We start from the raw sequence: 4,907 nt of genomic DNA on the forward strand, positions 1-4,907 counted from the left end.
TATTGTTAATCCAATAGGTTTATCTTTCCAAAATATCTGCCCTAAAAAAAAAAAGTTAAAAGGAAGAAGAAGGAGGAGGAGGAGCAGGAGCAGGAGGAGGAGGAGGAAAAGAAAGAAGGAAGGAAAAAGAGAGAGAGAAAGAAAGAAAGAGAAAGAAAGAAAAAGAAAGAAAGAAAGAAAGAAAGAAAGAAAGAAAGAAAGAAAGAAAGAAAGAAAGAGAAAAGAAAGCACCTGCCCTATAACAGGCCTCAGAAGATAGGGGGTGACACAGAGCCAGCTTAGGCTTGTCACAGTCACAGGAGAGGTCTCAGATGTGTAGGAAAAGCACAGGCTCAGCTCTGGCCTCCTGCCTGTGCCCCTCGCCCCCCGCTGCAAAGGGAGATGCAGTGATCCCTGCCAAGTGCCCCTGCTGAGTGGTCTCCAAGGTCCACGGGGCTGGGCCAGCTCCGAAGGGCACTTTGCGGTCATCTGGGAGCCACAGCTCAATGGCGGGAGGGGCTGTAGGGCCCACCTGGAAAGACAAATCCTAGGCCTCTCCGCAGCACGAAACACTGTGAGGTGGCCTCCTGAGACCTGGAACCCACAGGAGGGGCCCCAAGGCGTGGCTGTCACGTGGGTGAGGGCAGGACAGTGTGTCCAGGCCGGAGAACTCTGAGAAGGGCACTGCCCGGCTCCTCCGGAGTAGAGTCCCCAGCTTCAGTCAGGAGTGGTCCTGGCCCACACCTCGCAAGCACCTTCGCACCTCTCCTGAGTTGATTTTCAGCACGCAGCATCCCTGCTGTGGTGGGTTCTGCATTCTCAAGTTGCTCTAGCCCTCTGCGTGAGGGAAGGGCCGCCACCCAGGAGCCGAGGATCCCGCCATGCTGCAGGCCCAAGGCGCCGTCCGGGGCTCCCAGCCACCTCTGCCACCTCGCTGCGTCTGTATGGGTTTGGAGTCTGCACTCACGCCCTGCCACCATACCATGGCTGCCACAGCGACCCACGCAGGGAGGCCGGTCCTCCAGCAGAGAAGACCCCCACCACCCTGGTGCAGTCTTTCTCTTCCCATGGCCTGAGGCCTCCTCTCTCCCGTTCCTCCAGGGTCAAAGTCCAGGCCAAAGTCCCACAGTCTATCCTGCCCGTGAGCCCGTGGCCCTCTGCTCCCACGCACTGGACACTGGACTGTGTTTGCTGTTGTCCTCATGACAGGTCTTCGCCGACTGCACCACTGCCCAGCTGTGCCCTATGGCAACACCCAGAGAGGGGCAAGGACCCTGGCCCCAGGCCGGGAGGGCCCCGGCACCTGAGCGCCCACACTTCTCCAGCAGGCACAACCCATTCTGCTGGGCCCCCAACACCCCACTTCCATGTCACAGGCCTGCAACTTGCTCTCGGGGACTAACTGGTCTTGGTTCAGCTCACGTGGGTGGTGGCAAGTGGCAGAAGAGGGACTCCTGAAAAGGTGGCAAGAAGGACAGCCGTCAGAACCGCGGGCATCCGCGACCAGCGTGGAGCCAAGACGCACGGGAGAGCACTGGTGGCGCAGGGTGGCGCCCTCAGTTGATCCACTCGGCTTTGGGGGCCCGGTTCTCAGCTGGCATGGCTTCCCATGGCCTCCCATGCCACCATGGCCCCGGCTGAGGCAGCAGTTCTCCCTGAGCTCTGGGAAAGCCCGATGCCCCGACCCTCGGGAACACGCCCAGCAGAAGCAGCCTCGCCTCCATGGGAAGCCCGACGAGGCCTGTGCCTGGAGGCCCTGGAGGCCCTGGAGGCCCTGGAGGCCCTGGAGACCCTGGAGGCCCTGGAGGCCCTGGAGGCCTCTGCCCTGCAGACAGCAGACAGCACCCTGGGATGGTGGGCTCAGGACGAGAGCCCCCACATCAGAGCCATAGCCCCTGGGCTTTCCCTCCCATTTCTGGGTTCCCCAGAGACTGCCACTGGACTCAACCTCCAGGTGGCAAGAGGGGACAGCTGAGTGTGCTATTTTGCTTTTTGTCCCACGTTCACTGCTTCAAGCCACGACCTGGCCAAATAACCAACCACAGGTTCGCTCCATTTTTCCCGCACAATTTCTGTGGCAGGGTTTATAGTGGGGTCGGTGGTGGACACCGAGAAGAGACATCTCTGAAACATGAGAATGTGCCCATGTTGAGGAAAATGCCTTTGCAGGTGGGGAGCCCACCCTAGGCTGTTTGAACACCCTCAAGTGTACTGTGGGGTTCTTCAAGGGACCCACGGATGCTGCATGTGCAGGTCAGCGGCAAGGACTAGAAGCACACAAAAGAGAGGGGCTGTGCGACCCCAGAGCCAGAACCCAGGGTGACACAGTCATCCACAGCCAGGACAGAGACACAGAACATGTGCCCCAGAACCCTGCCCACACCTTAGTTTGGCTCCTCTGCCCTCCAGGATCGTGAGAGGTGCCATCTGTTATTGGAAGTCAAAAGTTTGGGGGAAAGCAGGGCGTCAGCCGTGGGAAACTGATGCGGTGCTCACCCCGCGCACCCAGCACCCATCAGCAGGAGATCGGGCCCCGCCGAGCCCAGGGAGACCCAGAGCCCAGGCTCAGAGACGCACAGGGGCAGGGACTGCGGCGCTGGGACCGAGCGACCTGCAAGTCTTCAGACCAGGCTTACACACACACACGTGTGTCTGTCACGCTTGGGAATTGGGGAGCAGGCCACCCGGCATGGCGCAAGAAGACGCTGTGACTGGGGTAGCTCTGGCTTCCCTCCCCTGCCCTTCTTTTTTCTTCCCTTCTTCCTCCTCGCCCTTGTTCAGTATGAGTGAAACTGTGGCCCTTTCTTTATCAAAGGATACCAACAGGAGCGCCTCCATGGCAGGCCCTGGGCCACCCCAGAGGTCCTCTCGTGGTTGTGGGAAAGCCTGCTCAGGGCAAACATGAGGGACACAGCCGGGAGGAGGGACCTCCATTCCCTGCGCCCACCCCTCCCTTAGCCGCGCCATGGAGCTCAGGCCTGCCCTCTGCGCCCCTTAAATAGTCCAATCAGGACAGACTGGAAGCCTTTGAATTTGGCCAGTGAATGGCTGCTCCCCACCAATTAGGTCTTAACCACCCTCCCACCCACCCCATCCTCTCTCTCTTTGGCTCAGGAAAGGAGTTTTGCCTTTCTACCTCCATTTAGTACTAAGATTAAACCCAGGGCCTTTACACTGAGCTGTGTCCTTGGGCCATTATTTATTTATTTATTTATTTAGCCTCTGTGTGTGTGTGTGTGTGTGTGTGTGTGTGTGTGTGTATTTTTTTAGGGAAGGGTCTACAGGGTGTTCAGGGTCTCACTACTAGATCCTACTCATAGTGATCCGCCTGTTTACAGCCTCCTAAGAGCTGGGATTACAGGCGCACACACCAAGCCCAGTCTCAACTGCCATCTCAGCGCGCCCTGGGGCCCTGCAGGCCTGGGGATCGAAACCCTGGCCCCTGTGCCTATTTGCAGGCGCTTTAATCTGCTGAGCTATTTGGCCGGCCCCTATTTAGCCTTTTTGCGACAAGGTCTTACTATGCAGTTCAGGCTGTCCTCAAACTCACTGTGTGGCCCAGGTGGGCCTTGGACTCACAGCAACCCTCCTGCCTCCCAAGCACTAGGATTACAGGCGCGCACTATCGCGCCTGGCTCTGTTTTTTTTTTATTTTGAGACAGGCTCTTTTTTTTTTTTTTTTTTTTTTTGTAATGTATTTGGTGTACAGAGTCTACAGGGTCCACAGGGTCTCACTACGTAGATTGGATTCGTCATGATTCTCCCGTTTTCAGCCTCCCAAGTGCTGGAATTACAGGCACGTGCCCAGTCTCAATGGCTATCTCAGGGCATCCCGGGCCGGGACCAGCACAGCACGCCGGGGCTATAACCCCAGTGCTCTACCTAAGCAGGCACTTTAGTCCGCTGAACTGTCTGGCTGGCCCTTCAGACAGGTCTGGCAAATCACTAAACTTCCCAGATTGGGCTGACACTGGTGATCCTCCTGCCTCAGCCTCCCAAGCAAAAACCTTCCTGTTTTTTCAAATGAACTTTCTTTGCACATTCAATATTTTTACTTACTTAGCTGGTAGACTATTTCAATATTTACCTTACTCTTTGCTATATGTGGTGTGATAGTTTTCTATAATAAACCATTTAGAGACAAGATTGGGTCAAAAAGAGATAAAATAACAAAAACAACCCCTAAAACTGCTGATTTTTGTTTCTTTAGAGACAGGGTCTCATTATGTAGCCCAGGCTGGCCTCAAACTCACAGTGACCCTCCTGCCTCAGCCTCCTAGGTACTAGAATCACAGGCATGTACCACCACACCTACCAAATCTGCTAATTTATTTATTTATTTATTTATTTATTTATTTTTTTTTTTTATTTTTTTTCAGAACCAGGGATTGAACTCAGACCCTTGCGCTTGCCAGGGAAGCACTTATTCCACTGAGCCATCTCCTCGGCCCCAAGCTAATTTATTTTTTATTTTTGTCATTTTGAGACAGGGTCTCACTACACAGTTCAGGCTGGCCTTGAGCTTACTTTGTAGCTCAGGCTGGTTTCAAACTCACAAGGATCCTCCTGCCTCAGCCTCCCAGGCACAGTGCTGGGATTATAGGCATTACCAACATGTCTGGCTCAAGTCTGCTAATTTAAAAATAAAAAAAGCCAAAATCACGCCACCCGCGAGGCCTGTGCGCAGCATTTCCTAAATGCAGGCTGCCCCGCTACCCAGAGGGCAGAACTGCAGCCAGTGTCTCCCTGCACAGCAGAGGCCCACGGCCGTGCCAGGCGGGCAGGACAGCAGGACCACTTGGCCGGGGTCTCACTGGCTCCCATCACTCACAGCAGCTTGGGGGCCGCCGTCCTGGCCCCACCGTGAGAAGCTGAGCCGAGGCCTGGGGAGCCGCGCACTGCCGCCAGGTTCAGGCCAAAGGCGTCTG

Source organism: Octodon degus, unplaced genomic scaffold (assembly GCF_000260255.1).
Source record: "Octodon degus isolate 3935 unplaced genomic scaffold, OctDeg1.0 scaffold00123, whole genome shotgun sequence".
In the NCBI taxonomy this organism is placed as follows: domain Eukaryota; kingdom Metazoa; phylum Chordata; class Mammalia; order Rodentia; family Octodontidae; genus Octodon; species Octodon degus.